The 18,447-nt window shown below is 48.2% G+C and overlaps 1 long non-coding RNA gene across 1 annotated transcript; it reads left to right on the top strand.

Annotated features, from left to right (window-relative positions):
* Window positions 1-5,137: 5,137 nt before the first annotated feature.
* On the top strand, window positions 5,138-17,815 carry LOC140393589 (uncharacterized). The gene is made up of 3 exons (XR_011935682.1): window positions 5,138-5,189; window positions 12,390-12,707; window positions 17,400-17,815. It is a non-coding gene; the product is annotated as an uncharacterized lncRNA (long non-coding RNA).
* The last annotated feature ends 632 nt before the right edge of the window (window positions 17,816-18,447 follow it).

Raw genomic sequence — 18,447 nt, 5'->3', positions numbered from 1 at the left:
ACTGAGCGATTAAGTAGCTGAAAGACATCAAACACATTTTTAACACCAACTGCATATGAAGTGCCACCCAGAGGAGCATATGCTTGAGATCACAGTGCTGCCACCTGGCATTAATTGGACTAGTTTCCAATCCAATTCACACACAGCCCTTCAACAGATAGCAGACTTGAAAATCACTGCAATCACATTCACAATCTGATTTCCAGTATTTGAAGTTAAATTGGTGAGCGTATTGTCCATCCAAACAGAGTTAATATCAACTTGGCTCGGGGATGGCCTCTTAGTCAGCTTCAAGCCTCATAACAGAACTTGAGCTAATCTATACTGGCTCATTTATTGTTGAAGTGAGGGAGTGCCATGTTATCACAGTGGCAGCTTCCCAATAAGATACTAAATCAAGACTCTGTCTGTCTACTCAGATAGTTGTAAAAGATCCCATGGCACTATATGAAGATGAGTAGGGAGTACTATTGGTGCCCAGGCCAACATTCATCCCTTGATCAATACTGCCAGAAACACATTAACCGATCATTCATTTTATTCCCCATGTGTGGGACCTTATAGTGCATGAATTGACTGCTATACTTGTTGAGGTACCAACAGCAATTGTTTTTCAAAAAAGGCAATTGTCTGTGAAGCTCTTTAAATATGCGGATTGTACTATAGAAAGGCAAATTCTTTAATTCTTCTTGAATACTAATCTTTGTTTCACCTGAACTAAATTTGATGAAAATCAAACCTTTCACCTTTTAAAAAATATTTTTGCCTATCCGTTTGAAGGCTGAGACGCCTTTATCGAATGTACTTATACTGTTAGTTCTCTCAAATTATTCCCCCCTTCATCTTTTGCCTCAAAGGCTGTCAACAAATTGTCCCAGCACATAAAACGTTGCAGTCAAGTCCGTGTTCATGTCCATGGAGGAAATGACCTGGAGATGATTGGAATGGCTGTCTGACCATTGGCTTGGCTAAAATCAGAGGATGATATGTTTCTGCCTATTTCTCCAACAGACGAGTAACATTGCTGAGGTAGTGCCCTTGTGGAATAACAGTGGTTCATTGAGCGCTAAACTACTTTCCTGTCTAAGGATGACAGCATTCATGCTCCCACCACTGCCATTCTACTGGTATTCTTACTGTTGCCTGTCAACCAGGCAGCTGCAGAAAGTAATGGCACCACAGGACTCAATTTTGTGGCCTAAGCATTGAGTGGGAGAAAACCATGATGGTCATGGTCAAATGTGGCTGAAGTCTTGGTCTTGAACACGAGTCTAAAGTGCTCTGAGAGGAGTATCAAGTATGTCATTGTCTCACTAGTAAAGGAAAGTATACTATCAACACAATTGCTGCTATCCGAATCCAGTTTGCCACTGCCACTGACCAAACCAAGCACCACGCAGATTGCAGTGGACGAATCAGTTGTTCCAGTCCTCAGATGGGTCCACCCTCAAGGTTCAAGGCAGAGAACACTCTCTGGCAAAACCTGGGTTAAAGGGCAGCAACAAAACCAGGGATAGGTTCAGGTATCTGGGGATTCAGGTCACTGGAGAGTGGGCATCACTGCATAAGTGGAACCTAACAAAGTTGGTGGCGAAGATCAGGGAGGATTTTTAAAAATAGGATACTGCATTGACTCTGGCAGGGAGGGTCCAAGTGGTGAAAATGAATGACCTGCCAAGGTTCTTATTCGTATTCAAGACGCTTCCGATTTTTGTTCCAAAGGCCTTTTTTCAGAAGTTGGACACAGTTATTTCAGAGTTTGAGTGGGTGGGGAAGGCGGCATAGGTTGCAGGTGGGGACTGTTCGCGGCCATGTTCGTCACGGTGGCGCGGGGGGGGGGGGGGTAAAAAGGGGGGGGGGGAAACCTGTACAGACTCTGAGTTGGGGAGCATGTCCCCCGGATTATTTGTTTTATAACTGTTTGAATAAGTTTGGAATAAAATACATTAAAAAAAAATAAAGGGCAGCAGCAGATCAGTCAACCAGCAGCCACACTCTGCGAGGCTTCCACCTCATTTGCTTGATAGCAGTATGGGCTGAAGCAGGTTCCTGACTGCTGACATCGTCTTCACAATGCCTCTAAGCATAGCAGGAGACTGAACAGTGTTGTTCTCCTGTAACCTTGTCTGTTTTCAGACTTAAGTTGATTGTCCGCCGCACATGTGCAGCGTGACCAGCCAGAAGTGTAGACGCACAGACATGCACACTGGAGTGCGCCACATTTAAACTCCCGCTTTCCTTCTACCGCTGTGTTGAACAGACAGATGAAAAATCCCGGGACAGTGGCAACTTGGCCGGCTTGACCCGATGTAGGTGGGTTTTTACACTTTTGTTATTTGTGCTTTTTCGTCTCGATCCAGAATCATTGAGCAGAGGCAGGAAACATTGAGAGCCATTTTTGTGGTGGGTTAATGTTTTCTTTTATTAGTATTTAACGTTTATAAATATGTTTCAAATGCAAATAAAGAGAAAGGAAGATGTATTTTTATTTTGTTAAACATTTGGTTTGTCATGAGGCTGTTAAATTCCATTAAAAAGGTACTTTACTGTATAAAGTGAGTTTGGAGTCACAGAAAGTGAAAGAAAGATGTTTTTCAACTTTGGTTTGGCATGAGGATATTTTTCCATTAAATGAATTATAATGGATAGAATGGGTTTGGAGTGTATGCAATCTTCGGTGATCATTTGCTAACGAGTATGATTGTCCAACTAAAATAATCTGTTACTGGTCACTGGTTCTGTGGGTCCTTGCGTGGCTGATGAGCCCAATCCTAGAACTGCATCTGCAATCACTCACTTGCCAGGGGTTTCCAAACGGTGGGATCGGTGCTTGAACTCTAGGTTGCTTGTATTCCTGTCTCGGGTTCCTTTTCTGGGCCTTGGGTGTTCACGAAGAATTGTGTCCCTTTAATCAGGAGGTTCCTTCAAGTCGGTCTCTTCTGAGCAAGAGTCTCCCATACATTGACGTCTGTGTTCCATTGAGCCTTGAAGGTTACTTTGAAGAGCTTACTTTGTCCTCCTCTTGTTCAGGATCCTCCCTCGAGCTGAGTGAAGAAGGTTTGCTTTGGCAATCGTGACTCTGATATCCTAAGCATATGGGTGGCACAGCGAAGTTGGTTTTGGATGATCACGGCCTCAATACTGGTACTATTGACTCCTTCAAGGACACTAATGTTAGCAGGCCTGTCCTCCCAGCTGATTCAGAGCTAAGTAGATTTGGATTTTGCAATGTATTTTGAGCTGTGTTGTTTAAGAGTCTCATCCTTACAAGCCTCAGTGATTACTTCAAATGCGTTAACATTTTAACAAAATTTTGAGTGGCCAATTCATTTTTTCCAATTAAGGTGGCCAATCTACCTACCCTGCACATTTTTGGGTTGTGGGGGCGAAACCCAAGCAAACACGGGGAGAATGTGCAAACTCCACACGGCCAGTGACCCGGGGCCAGGATCGAACCTGGGACCTCGGCGCCGTGAGGCAGCTGTGCTACCCACTATGCCATCGTGCTGCCCATTCAAATATTTTAATAACGTTTAATGCGTTACTTTTCTTTTTTTTAAATAAATATAGAATACCCAATTAATTTTTTTCCAATTAAGGGGCAATTTAGTGTGGCCAATCCACCTAGCCTGCACATCTTTTGGGTTGTGGGGGCGAAACCCACGCAGACACGGGGAGAATGTGCAAACTCCACACGAACAGTGACCCAGAGCCACGATCGAACCTGGAAACTCAACGCCATTAGGCAGCAGGGCTAATCGACTGCGCCACCATGCTGCCCTTAATGCCTTACCTAATATATTCAAGCCTTCTGTAAGCAAAGAACTATCTCTCTGACAGATATTGCAAATCTAGTGCAGATTCAAAATCTGTAGTCATGTTTCACCTCTGAGGCATCACACTTACATCTTGGCTTCTAAACATCCTTGAAGTTCTTTCGAGGCTTCGATATAGGCAGCGGGATCATGAGAGAGGAGTCAAACTATATCTCCTCCTGGCGAGGAAGCGAATCAGTTACCCACCCTTAAGAGTGTATAGGCAAAGTACATCCCACAATTATGTCAGAGGAGATGTGTGCCAGGAGACTGCGCTTCAGCAGCTGCTGCTTTCGGACTTTGAGCATGTAAAATTAACAATTGATATGTCAAAATCCTCTCTCCGTCCTCCTCTCATTCCCTCCCTCTCCCCCTTCCACCTTTTTGCCCCTCCTCTTTACAAATTGACAGAACCCTTGTGATTATGTGGAAAATATATAATTTATTGACCATTGTGTTTAAATGTTTTCCATTAAGCCCAACAAGCTTTTACAAATGTCTTACTGAAACATCAAAGCACAACATTTAATTATGAGATCATTATAAATGAACAAGATAATTGAGTAAACAAGGCAGAAACATAATAATATGGGTAACACAGTGGCACACACCAGGGACCTGTGTTCAATTCGGACCGTGGTTGATGGTGTGTGCACATTCTCCCCGTGTCTGAATGGGTTTACTCTGGGTGCTTCGGTTTCCTCCCACAGTCCAAAGATGTGCAGGTTAGGTGGATTGGCCTTGCCAAATTGCCCCTTCGTGTCCAAAGGTTAGTTGGGGTTACGGGGCTAGGACGGGAGCATGGGCCTGGGTAGGATGCTCTTTCGGAGTGTTGGTGCAGACTCGATGGGCCAAATGGTTCTCTTCTGCACTGTAATGATTTTATAAACACATCAAAAAAATATCTGATGTTACAAGGGCAGTGACAGCAAAAAGCCCTGGGGCGCTTTTAAAACCTTATGACCATAATCTAAAATACAACTAATGAACTTTTAAGCAGACCACACGTAAAGTTACATAATAATATAGTGCAGATTTGAATAGTTTCATAGGTTTTGTTATTTGTTTTAAATCTATGTTTACCTATAAATAATCACTTTTAATCATAAAAAATGACTTTGAAAAAATCAATAACAGCAATGCCTGTACAAGAGCAAAAAAAACATACTTTAAAACACTTCTAAAACTTGCTGCTTGTTGTCTTCAAATCTGCAGTTTAAATGCTTACCCTCAATGGGGTTCCTGTAGCTGCTGCGTCACAAAGGGGCGTGGCTCTATTGAAACTGCGCAGTGCTGGAGCCTGCGCAGACTGGCCCGCTGGAGGCCTGTGGCTGCCGCTGGAATACATAGATTCTCCGTGATGTCTGAACATAAGTAAGTGCACACATTTCGGCGGGCTGTGGCTTTTCGCCGATACTCGGAGGTTACGGGCCATGTGGTGCAGTTAGCTTGCTCTTGTTCTCACACACACCTCTCACCATATACCTTTGGCCATTCAGCTACGGCAGACACATCATCCAAATACAGTGCTACACAATCACTGACATTCTGATCTCTCTCTTGGAGGACAAGATGACACACCATAAAAGGAAGCAGAACAGAGTAGGTGAAGGCCAAGGGCACATGCATATCCTGAACTCTTGGATGAGATGGTTCAGCATCATGGGGTTGACTGTGGCAGAGCCTGTGGCGACTAGTGTGACTGAGAACATTGAGGGTGATGCTATGCTCATGCCAGGTCCTTCTCGAAAAACAGCACACCCGTATCCCACTACTTGAAATGATGAGCTAACTGCTGATGGTATGGCCATGGAATTCTTGCTTTGCTGCTAAGAGCTATTTTACACAATTTGGAGATCTAGTTGATCGGATCAGGGTGGGCGCTGTTTATGTTACATTAGTTTAGACTTCAAGATGACAAGCAACATCATCAACAGCAGCAGTCCACTAGAGAAAAAGTACTGAGAAAACTAATGGAACTAAAGGCTGGCAAATCCCCAGGACCCGATGGCCTGCATCTAGGCTCTTAAAAGAAGTGGCTGCAGAGATAATGGAGTGAACTCTCAGCCGGTGGGAATCTCTATTCCGTCGGCAGCACACCATTGCCTGTGGGTTTCCTGGCGGCGTGGAGTGGCTACAATGGGAAATCCTATTGGCTAGTGGTGTAACAGACGTCGCGCAGCCAAGAAATACACAGTTGGGGAGGGAGGGAATTCACCCGAATGGGTGCATTGGTTATAATCTTCCGCAATGAAATTCTGAGAAGGTTCCAGTGGAGTAGGAAAGTGCAAATCACTATTCGAAAAAGGAAGGAGGCAGAATTATCCAGTTAGTCTAACATCTGTCTCTGGGGAAAATGCTAGAATCCATTATTAAGGTTTGCGAAAAGAAAACCATGTTTGACAAATTTAGTTGAGTTCTTTGAGGATGTAACAAGCAGGATGGATAAAGAAGACCCAGTAGATATATTTGGATTTCCAAAACTTATTCCATAAGGTCCAAGATAAAAGGTTATTGTACAAGCTATGGAGAAGGTGGGAAAGTGAAATTAAGGCCACAATCAGATAGGCCATGATTTTATTAAATGGCTGGCAGGCTCGATGGGCCAAAATGCTTACTTCTTAGGATCTTATGGTTAACCCTGTAGTTCTAAGGGAGTGGATAGCAGCAGAGAAGTGAAGCTCGCAGGAGCTTCTGGTTCTTTGATTCAGGCACCGTGTGTCAGCTCTATTCCTGTATTCAATTTGGAGCAAAGGCAGCACTATTTTGAGATTCACACAGAGCCTTTCAATCTAACACTTGGTGTGACTTTGAACTGGAACTTCATTATCTATCTGTCAGTGATGCTGAGCTGAGGTGAAACGGAAATAAAGTCTGTTTTTTTCTGCTTGGTTCTTTCAGATTGGAAAGCACACATGACTTAAAATATAAAAGCCAAGAGATAATGCTGGGCCTTAATAAGACTACAGAGGACTGACTGCCTGTAGTATTACGATCCACACAATCGGAAGTATATTGAGGCTTCAGCAAGTGTACAGCACAGATTGACGAGAATGTTATTTGGTGCATTGAAATAATAGTGTGAAGAAAGACTCGTAAAATTTAACCTACTGTATGTATTTAGGATAATGTATGTTAGGGAGTAATATGATAGAAGAGTTTAAAATTATGAAGGGATGGAGCAGGGTTGATAAAAACAAACATTGATGGTTTTCAACAAAGGACATTGATTTAAGGGATTTGGAACCGAAGGCACAGTGTTTCTATTGCTAAATCTGGAGACCTGACTTTAAATCCCACCATGGTTGGGAAATAGAGGTCAGCATCAGTAATGGTGACCATGGGCTCAATTTAATCATAGAATTTACAGTGCAGAAGGAGGTCATTCAGCCCATCAAGTCTGCACAGCCCTTGGAAAGAGCACCCACACCCTATCCCCGTAACCCCACCTGAACTTTTATTTGGACACTAAGGGAAATTTATCATGGCCAATCCACCTAACCTGCACATCTTTGGACTGTGGGAGGAAACGGGAGCACCCGGAGGAAACCCACACAGACACGGGGAGAACGTGCAGTCTCCGCACAGACAGTGACCCAAACCGGGAATCGAACCTGGGACCCTGGAGCTGTGAAGCAACAGTGCTAACAGCAAAATGGAGAACTGCGCCGGGCGCCAATCTGAGATCTAACCAGCCTGCCACCATTGGCAAAATCAGGATCCTGCCATAGTGAGGCGAGAAATCAACAATCACCACTTAAGGCCAATCTCCATACAATTAACGGGTGCGACCCCCTATCTAACGGTCTCTTGTGATGTAACAGCCTCCCCAGCAAGTGGTCAAGCCGATAAGTGCTCCTTTTTAAAAACGTGAAGCTGACGGAAGTGCTGCTGCGGAGACCTGAGGAGGTGAGTAACCATCTTCGCTCTCAGGCAATGAGCCCGGGGGCACTGGGGTTGCTGCCCTCGTGCTTGGAGGAGGATGAGGGCGCCCCCCTGGGTGCCAGCCTCAGTCGGGGTGGGCCACCATTGGGGGGGGGTTGCGGAGCAGGCGGGTGGCCGCACATGGCCTCGGCTGGGGAGGGGGTGGACATGGGTGTCTCAGCACCCGGTGGTCTGCTATGCCACCCCCTGGATCGTGTGTTCCCATTCCTGGAGCACCCCAGCCCGCCAGCCCCACTGAATACCCATAACTCCCACTAATTGCGGAGGCGTCTGGTCATGCTGCTTGAAGGCTATTGTTAATTGGGAATTGACAATCATGCACTTCCCACCTCCCAAGTGGATCCCCGTGGGTAGGGGTGCCATTTAGAATCTGGGAGTTATTGCCTAGCATCCCAATCAGACCGTGATATGGGCAGGGCGTGTCGGATGGCAGGTGATGTTGGTTGGGGAAGGGGGGGGAGGAGCAATGGTGGGAATGGAGGGTGGGAGCAATGGGAAGTGGGAGGAGGGAGCAATGGGGAGAGCAATGAGGAAAATGTGGGGAGGGGAGACTGGAGGAAGTAATGGGAGAATGGGGAGGGGAGAGCAATGGGGGAGGGGAATGAGGGGAGGGGGAGCAATGGGATAGTGGAGAGCAGTGGGGGAATGGGGTAAATGGAGGGTGCAAAGGGAGGAGGGAGAGGAGGGGGAAATGGAGGGTCCTGGGGTTGGGGGGCACTGTTGCCTGTCAGACTGTCTCCCTCTCCCAATTCCTTACAGATATTACAGGCAATGGATGATATCTAGAACTCTGCAGAAACTGCCCTCGTGGTGCTGCTGGCAAGGGTGGTTCGCCATGCCACCCCTGGATCTTGTGTTCCTGTTCCTGAGGCAATCCCAGCCCCATCCAGTCAGCTCCACTGACAACCCATAACTCCCACTAATTGGGAATCGGCAATCGTGGTTAAGTGAGCACCTCACACCTCCCAAGTGGATCCCTGTGGGTAGGTGTGCCATGGAGCATCTGGGAATTATTGCCCAGCATTCCAAACAGACTGTTATGCCTGGACACTGTGCCTGAACATTACGGGAGGCAACATCACAAGTGCTGCAGCCAACATCCAAACACCCAGGGGCTGTTCCTGTGCTGTACTTTTCTTTGTTCTTTGTTCACCCAGCACGGGGAACATTTTGGCATCCAGAGGGTGGGTGTGTGCGCCAGGGAGGAGGCCAGCACCCGGTCCAGGTAATGTTATGTGCGGGTGTCTGGGGTATAGGGCGTGGGATCTGGTGAGCAGGGGCCACCGGTGGGGGGGAGCAATCCGGAAAATGGCAGGGAGTGAGCAGTGGGAGAAATGAGGGGTAGGGGCAAATCTATGGTGGGGGGAGGAGGAGCAATGGGAAAATGAGAGGTAGGGGAGCAATAAGGGAATGGAGGGCCCCGGGAGTGGGGGACACCACTGATTGTCAGTCTCTCACCCACTCCCAATTGCTTTCAGATATTACACGCAATGGTTATTTTGGACCCCGCGTAAGCTGCCTTTGTGCTGCTGCTGGTATGCCAGGCAGCCAGAGGGGGCAGCAGCACCTGCGTCGACAGAGACTTGAGGTGGCGGCCCATGTGCCCGGCCCCACCCCACACCCTAAGGACCCGGCCGCCAATCAGTTCAGGAAGGGACCCAGAGGGGAGGCCAGCGACGGTCCAAGGTGTACAGGCGTCACTGGTCTTTTGAACAGATGACGCACAGCGCTGCCATAGGGACTCCACCTCAACAAGGGAATGGTGCAGCATCTGTGTCATGTCCTTGTGGACTTGGCACCACGTGGAGTAGGATAACTGCTCCTGGTGGCCGTCAAAGTCACCGCAGTCCTGAACTTCTACACCTCAGGACCATTCCAGGACCCGAGTGGGGACTTGTGTGGCATCTCACAAGCTACAGCCCACAAATGCAACTGTGAAGTCACAGATGCCCTGTTTGCTCAGGCAGCGAATTGTATAAACTTTGACCTGGACCAGGCCCAACAAGATGCCCAGGCAGCAGGATTCTCCACCATCGACGGGATGCCCCAGGTCCAGGGGCTAATAGATGGTACGCATTTTGCACTGTGCTCACCGGGCCATCTGGGAGTGCCCTACATCAACAGGACGGGGTTCCACTCCCTGAACGTCCAGCTCATGTGCGACCACCACATGAAGAACATGCACCTGTGTGCACGTTTCCCAGGCAGTGTGCAGACAATTACATCCTGGGGCAGTCGGACATCCCCGATCTCTTCAAAGACCACCCCGGGTTGGTGATTGGCTCTTGGGGGGGGGGGGGGGGGGGAATAAGGGGTACCCGCTGAGGGGCTGGCTAATGATGCCAGTACGGAGGCCGGTGACCAATGTGGATAACCGATACAAGGAACATGCAGTCACTTGGGCCGTCATTGAGCGGTGCATCGGACGCCGCAAGGTGTGGTTCTGATGCCTCAACCGCTCTGGTGGTGCACTGCAGTACACCCTCCAGTAGGTCGCCCGCTTTGTGGTGGTCTGATGTGTCCTCCACAACCTGACGCGGCAGTGGGGCGGTGTGCGGGAGATGGAGTAGGAACATGTGGTTGCCTCCGAGGAAGAAATGCCAGGCCAGGAGGAGGAGCCCGGGGAGGACCAGCACGTGGATGGAGGACAAGCGGCGAGTGTCCGGCAAGCCCAGAGAGGTTGTTATCCTTGCCTGCTTCACATAGGACATGACTAGGTCCGTCATTTCCCCTCTCCCCCCGCCAGCCTCCCACTGCCCCCCCGCCCCCCCCACCCAATCCCACCCTCACAGGATCTGTGTAACTGCACTCCAGGATAATGGGAGGGTGACGGCACTGTCAGCGGATCACTGCCAAGGGCAGGGAGGTGATGATAACCCGCTGAGCGCTGCCGCTCCTTAATCTATGCCATAGTTTGACCCCTGCCTGTCTGCTGAGTGCTCGCTCACACCCGTCACCTGCACATGGTGTGCAGGGGATTGGTGTGGGCAGAGGCTTCCAGGATCTCCATGTCCAGGGTGCTGGAGCATGGGATTGGTGCTCGGCTCGTATTGCGGAAGAAAGTGCCAGAGCCGTCATATCGAGATCAACTTTAAAAAATTTCTAGATACATGTCCCCAACTGCCCAATCCCCCGATGGTGTCACCCCAGTCTCCTAACGGGACTCGCGATGTATAAGGGGCCTGAGCGGGGCAAACTCAGCCAAGGCCGCATATAGCCCCATTTTGTACACTGGGGAACTCACCGGAACTCCCTAGTGTAGCGAGAATTCTGGACATCACTTTTAAATGGCATGCCGATTTCCGAGTCTGCCAGGCAACCTCCTCCCCCCCACAGCCTGTATGGAGAATGGGTCTCCACCCTCACCACCCACGCAGAGCACTCCCCAGGCCCGATCGCGCAAAAAGTGCCACCTTTGCAGTGCCAATCTGGCACTTTGGCAGTGCCCATGCCACCTAGACAGTGCCAGGCTGGTTAGATCATGGGAGGCTGTTAGATAGGGGGTCAATCCCGTTAATGACATGGTGATTGGCTTTAATTGGTGATTATTGGTTTCTCGCCGTGCTGCGGTGGAATCATCATCTCACCAATGGCGATGGGATCTTCATCTTGCCAACAGGAGCGGGCCGATTAGATTGCAAACCGATCGGTGCTTGCCGCGGTTCCTGATTTTGGACTCACCCGCGATCTAACAGCTGCATCCTGCTTTGGTAAATCGCCCCCTCAATTTCCATTTCAAACTCAGCTGCTCCCCAATATCCAGTTCCATTTTATACGGAGACAATCCCTCCAATATTATACTGAGAGCTTGATTTTAATCTTATTGATCAATTGTTGAAAGCTTTTTCCCTCACCACATGGATAAATATGTTGGTGCTTCAGTGCCCTTTCCACCCCACATTTTCCTGATGTGCCTCTTGATATTAAATTCATTGATTTTCAATGATGTTCCACAGCCGTTAGGCAACTAAACAACCCTGTTTTGAAGCGTGGGGGTTGCCAAGGAGATGATGGTTAGCATAATGAAGCTGGAACTGTTGGTACATAGTTTAATTGGTCAACATGATTATCACATTAACAAGTGTGTGGTTGTCACAGAGATGATTGTTTGTGAGACAGGTTTAGTCAGAGAAAAGATGAGACAGATCGGAATAACCACAGAAGGAATGGGACAGATCTAACACGTAGAAAGAAGTGGAGTAAGAAATAACAGAGGGACCATGAAAGACAAAGTGAGAAATGTTGGAGAAAGAGAGAGACAGAGACAGCGAATGACAGACAGAAGGAAGAGAAGCAGACCAAGAAAGGATGCCTGACAGAAAAAAGTAGCGCTGCAAGGGAAATGGAATAAGCCAAGACATCTCTGCATCCAATGGATTTGATACCATTTATTCCCCATTTTTTATTATTGATAGTATAACTTGAACATAATTCAAAGGTGGTGATTTCTACAGGTTGGATAATATGATTTTTTGATATAATTTGTTGGATGTTATGTCTGAATGCAGCACTACATTAGATTTATTAATACATTAAAATCTCTATCCATGTGTGATTTATTTTTGATGAACAGTGGGAGACTGACTCAGACAAACTCAGGCTTGGAGATATGTTTGTCTTTTTCACCAGTTTTTGCCTCTTCTGATGGTTGTGACTCTGACTGGGGTAGAGATACATGTGGTGGGATTCTCCATCGGCCGATGCCTGAATTGGGAAACTCGATTGGGCGGAGAATCGCACGTGAGCTGAAAACCGTGGCCGCGTCGAGCGGAATGCCATACTCCAGTGCCTCGACAACTGCGTCAATGCATTCTTCTCCACACATATAATAAACACCGTTGGCATATTGTTGGCCCGATTTTGTATTCTCCGGGGCTGCCGTGATGCTCCGCCTCCGCCAGGAGGAAATACCGACGGCGAGGTTCGCCGTGGCTGCTGCAGGAGGAGGTAGGACATGTTCCCAGAGGCATGAACATGGGCTGCCAGGGGGAGGAGTTGTGGGAGATGACCAGAGGATGGGCCGTGCAGTCTGGGTGAAACCCCCCCCCCCCAGACCGGGTGTCCAGACACAGACGACCATTGCCACGACCTGCAAGGCAGTCATTTTGCGGCACACCACACTGACCACCACCGTGGCCTGTGATTGCACCAAGTGACATCGGCCTTATGGGTGCCTCCACCCCACCATCCCTGCACTTCACCCGACCAAGCCCCCCTGACACAACTCGGCATCACATGGCCCACCCAAGCATGGTGCCCACAGTCGACCCTATGGGAGGGCACTGGGGGCCGCAAGCATACCTCTGGCATGGGTAGGGCCAGCCACCGGTACTCCTTCAAGCCTGATCTGATGGCGATCCATCCCACCGCCAGACTGGGTCCTCTCCCAATGATTGTGTGAGAGCTTCTCCTGCGGAGACACAGATCTATCATCATTAGCCACATTCGTGGTTCACACAGTGGTGGAGGGGGGGGTTGTTTGTGTGTGTGTGAGAAGAAAGGGTTGGGGGGGGTGAAGGGAGAGGAGGAGTAAGGGATGGTTAGAGGCCGCATGGAGGGGTGGGTACGGGGGTGGGCATGGGATTGCTCGTGTGGGTATGGAAAGGTCTCGGGCTGGGGGGGGGGGGGGGGGAATGGGAGGCAGCATTGGTGTCTACTTACCCCTGCTGCATCGTGTAGGTCGTTGACCTTCTTAAGGCACTGGAGACCAGTCCTTCTGGTCACTCTCTCAGAGCTTACAGCCAGCGCCACCTCATCCCAGGCAGTGCTGGCGGCCCTGTGGACAAACTTGCATTTATCTTTGCGAACTCGGAGGCCATGCTCCTCTGGCCTTTGTAGGGTGCCATCAAGTTCTTGTGACGATCCTCATTAGTTTTGCCCATTACCAAGATGTCGTCACGGCAGCACTAATTCCATGGGATGGGGTTAGGAATGGAGCTACCCGAGGCTCACCCACCACCTGTCGCTGATAGTCCTGGAGGCCCGCTCTTGTCTCGACCAGGGTCTGCATGCTCGTGGTCATGGAGCACAGGGAGTGGACCACCTCAGTCTGGGACTGCGCCACATCATGCTGCAACTGTGCCACATCAGCCAGTGACTGCGCCATCTTCCTCTGGGACTAGGCCACCTCGCTCTGTGTCTGTGCCATGTCGACCAGCGCCTGGGCAATGCCGCTCTCAGCCAGGGTCACTGTGACTGGGCCACGCTCAGCAGTGCCGCTGCAATGTCCAGGTGGCTCTCGCACATAGCAGCGCTGTCCTGGGCCTCGGCCTCTGATTGCCCCAGGCCTTGGACATGCTGATCTATAGCCAAAACCCTCACCCCAAGGCCTCCACCATGGTTACCAACCGTGCGGTGTTGGCCTGGGTGACTCATCCACCTGTACCGGCAAGTGCTGGATGCTCGCCGACAAACCCCTCATGCAGTCCCTGGCTCTGCGACTACATCTCCACGATCGTTGAGACTGTCCGTCCCAGAAACCCGAAAACCGTTTGGATGGCATCTAGTTCCTCAACTCAGCGGGGTCTCACTTCCTCATCCATTGCTGATCTCCACCCCCGCGACTGCCATTTCCTCGAGACCGCCGACCACGTCCAGTGCCCTCTGCTCTGCTGAGGTGAGGGGCTGCAGGTCTGGCACTCCCCTTCCAGTCTTTTCCTGCTCCTGGCGGTTGTGGGCGGCCTTTTCCTGGGCAGGGGAAACAGAAAATGCTGTGTTAGACAGTTCAATTCATGCAGCTCAGGGGATGGGTAGCTGGTGGCTTCAGTGGCCAGGGCACCCGGCCTTGGTAGCCCGTATGGGTGCGGCATGTGGTGCAGGGTGGAGGTTTGGATGCCCTCTGGCTGGGGGGGGGGGGGGGGGGTTGCGCGTGTGACGGAGGTTGGTGCCGGGGCAAAGTGCTGCCTACTCACCCTGGCCGTCCTGAGGTTGTGTTTCTTACGGCACTGCTGACTGGTCCGGATGGTGTTTCCCACGGCACTTACAGCCTCTGCCACCTGTGCTCAGGCATGGCGAACGGCGGCGGCTGGCAGCCTCCTTCCTGGACCGGGGTACAGTGTCGCCCGCCTTTCCTCCACGGAGTCTAGCCGGCTCTCAAGCTCGGCATCCGTAAAACAGGGTGTCGCTCTCCTTGCTGCCATCTTATTGGTTGGGATGTTGTGCATGTGGGGAGTGATGTGTGTATATGCGGCTGCAGTTTGTCAGCCTCCTGAGTGTCAATCATGAACCCGGCGAATCCCGCATCGTTTCTCATTGGAATAGATTGTGTTCCACGTGGCGCCAATGCTAACCTCTTAACGGTCATTGAATCGGTCCAGCTGCTGCGCCTGTTATGCTGACGTAGACATCCATGAGTCCTGCTCCAGCATTAACACTTAGTCTCAGGAATGGAGAATGCCACCGCATGTACTTATTTAACGCCTTTAACATAGTAAAATATCCCAAGGTACTTCACAGGATGATAATCAAACAAAATTTGACACTGAGCCACAGAAGAGGATATTAGGGCAGCTGACCAAAAAGTTGGGTAAAATTAGTATGTTTTAAAGGGGCATTTTAGAGGAGGAAAGAAAGGCAGAGGGATGTAGGGAGGGAATTCCAGAGTATAGAGGCTTGCTTGCTAACGGCATGACCTCCAATGGTAGATTCATTAAAATTGGGGATGCTCAAGAGGCCTGCATTGAAGATATAAAGCAAGATCTTCCAGCTGTTCACACCGGCAGAATCTTCTGGTCCCACCAACAGCGCATCCCCGCTGTGGGTCTCCCGGCGGCGTGGGATGGATTCAATGGAAGATCCCGCTGCTGGTCAACTGTAGGCTGCCTTCTGCCGCTAAGAAACATGCCACAGGGTAGCCAGATAATCTCGCCCATATTTCCAATATTCCCATCCTAGGGTCCTAATTGTCAATAGAGATCCAATATCCTTAAGAGTACATGGTGCAGTCACAATTCCAGTACCATCAACCCTAACATAGTTTGGTACAGAGCAGTTATTTGTACAAGCCATGGTTAGTAACAACTTTCTACAACACTGTCAAGCTAGAAAATAAATTTACTTTATAAATGTATTGAGGATCTAAGATTCTGAATATTTTGAGGTCAAAGAAGAATTGGAAGCTCTCCCAGTGTCCCGGTTAATATTCATGCCATAACCCATTAGCCCTTCATCTCTTTGCCTGCCTGTGTTTAAAATGGCTCTTGTGTTTTTCTACACAAGAATAGCGATTCAACTTTAAACCTTAACATGGCGGTATTATTTTGAGTTGTCTAACTTGTACGGTAGTATAGAAATGCAAATATTATACACCCAGTTTTTCTACATTGCAAACTATGACGCCCTTTGCTGTTCAACAGCAGTCACTGATGCCCCCTGGTGCTCAAAATTATTCTAACAGCACAAGGGATTTTAAGCAGAGAATCAAGGTCAGCTTTTCAATTATACCGACGGGTAGAAAAGTAAACCACAATTTGACTTCTCCTAAGCTTTAGTCAGTGAGAAAAGCTCTTCAGTTGCTGTTTTAATTTGCACTGTGCAATAGGGCTAGTACCTGTTCTGAATATTGAGGGGTAGTCATGGAGGTAAAAATATAGAGCACAGAAGGAGGCCATTCAGTCCATCACATTTATGCTGATCAAAAAAATGCTATCCAACCAAATCACACTTTCCACTGCCTGGTCCTACCATATTATTGCACTTAAAGTGCATATCCATATACTTTATAAAAGCAATTAGACCTCCACACAAACTCCATTCTCTAATCACTGACTCCAAACCCACCTCTCTGCCAACTGCCTGAGACTGAGCCAGTCTGCTCACAACGTTGGTGTCATATTTGACACCCAGATGACTTTCAGCCGACTTAACCATGTCATCACTAAGACCACCTATTTCTACCTTTGTATGTCACCTGACTCTGCCCCTACCTTAATTCATCTGCTGCTGAAACTGCATCCATGTCTTTATTACCTCTAGATTTGACTATTCTTATGCACTCCAGGCCAGCCTTCCATGTTCTACTCTTGGTAAATTGGAGGTCACCCAAAACTCTGTTGCCTGTGTCTTTACTCAAACCAATGTTCATCCACCCATCATCTGTGTGTTCGCTGACCTACAGTCTCCTAATTAAGCAATTCTTCAATTTGAAAATCCTTGTTTTGAAATCCCTTCACAGCCTATCTCTGTATTCCCTTTTAAAAAAATATTTATATTGGCATGTTCAGTTTTATATACATTGCATTTCGTGTTTGTTATTGTAAAGTACACAAGGGGCGCGATTCTCCGAAATGGAGACAGAGTGTTTGCGCTGAAATTAAAAACTCGCCACTATTCTTAGAATTCCCCCTATACCAAAAAGGGTCGATATTCCAAATGGTGAACAGGGATTCTCACTCCCTGACTCCTATGCAGGCTTAGGTGGGTGCTATTCAGGTCAAACTATATTTTCAAGTTATCCCCTGGTATAACCCATACCTTCACAGAAGATTTCATCTACTTACCACTTAGTAGCATCGATCCTGGGTGCCGCGTTGCTAAGTAAGTAAAGTAGACTTTGTAATAACCACTGTTTCAGGTTAAGACTTTTAAGTTATTTTATTATTATATTTTTTCTATTAAAAGGTGCAATCACTGTCTTTACAGAAAAGTAAAAAGATCTTGCTTCTGGATTCTCCTGGTTGGTTGAAGAGACCTTCAGGTCCACCTTGACAATCAATTTTCTTTAGCTTTTGGTCTTCCTCAGATGGATTCACTGTTCTGCTCGGTTGCTATGCTCTATCTTTCCCATGTACCGAGCTATGAGAGCTGGTTCTGAGCTGACTCTACCGGTTGTCCCCTTTCTTAGGGTTTATATCTCCCTTCTAGCAGTTATTAAGTTTTTATGACTTTATTGTAAAGTAACTTTTATTTCACTTGGATTGTAAAAGGTACCTTTAATCTAAATTTTTCTAACACGACTAAGTATTCGTATTGAGCATGACCTCATCTCATAGATCTCTGATTACATTGTATCCTTTGGTGATGTTCAAAAATGCTTTGATTTCAAAGTGCTGTGACTTTTGATTCCTGTAATTTCTATAGTTTTATTATTATCAAATTGTGTCCCCAGCTCATCATTTTGACTTTGATTTGGGTCTAATTTGTGTTCTTTAATTTACCTAATCTCAGCAGAACTTCACACCTATACATTTGTCACCTAATTCAACTGAAAACCTTATCCATTCTTTTCCATCTGCTTACCTAACTTCAAGAGGAGGTGCAAAACATTGCTTTTAGCTGTATACTAAAATTCACTCGATTGTGTCTTGAAAGACCAGCTTGTTTTGTTTGCTAAGCCTGCTTGACTAAGGCTATCTGCATTTTACAATTCTCTCCTGCAGCTGCTGTTAAACCCTTAGTGGGATATTTCCCTACATTCTCTCATGTACTCTTAGGTCAGGTATTGCCAGACTTCCATGTTTCAAATGACATATTTTTCCATATTTTCAATTACAACGCCGTCGCGTTTCACAACGGCGTGAAACGGGAGCGGGCACTTCCGATTCTGGCCCCCACAGGGGGCCAGCATGGCGCTGGAGTGGTTCACGCCACTCCAGTTTCCCTTCCCGGCGCCAAATGGGCACCGCGCCAACCCGCGCATGCGCAGTTGGGCCGCGACCTGCGAATGCGCGGGGGACTTCCTCAGCGCGCC

This window comes from Scyliorhinus torazame, chromosome 17 (assembly GCF_047496885.1).
Source record: "Scyliorhinus torazame isolate Kashiwa2021f chromosome 17, sScyTor2.1, whole genome shotgun sequence".
NCBI classification, from domain to species: Eukaryota; Metazoa; Chordata; class Chondrichthyes; order Carcharhiniformes; family Scyliorhinidae; genus Scyliorhinus; species Scyliorhinus torazame.
The sequence above is the reverse complement of the archived record's forward strand: the minus strand, read 5'-3'. Positions and strand labels throughout refer to the sequence as shown.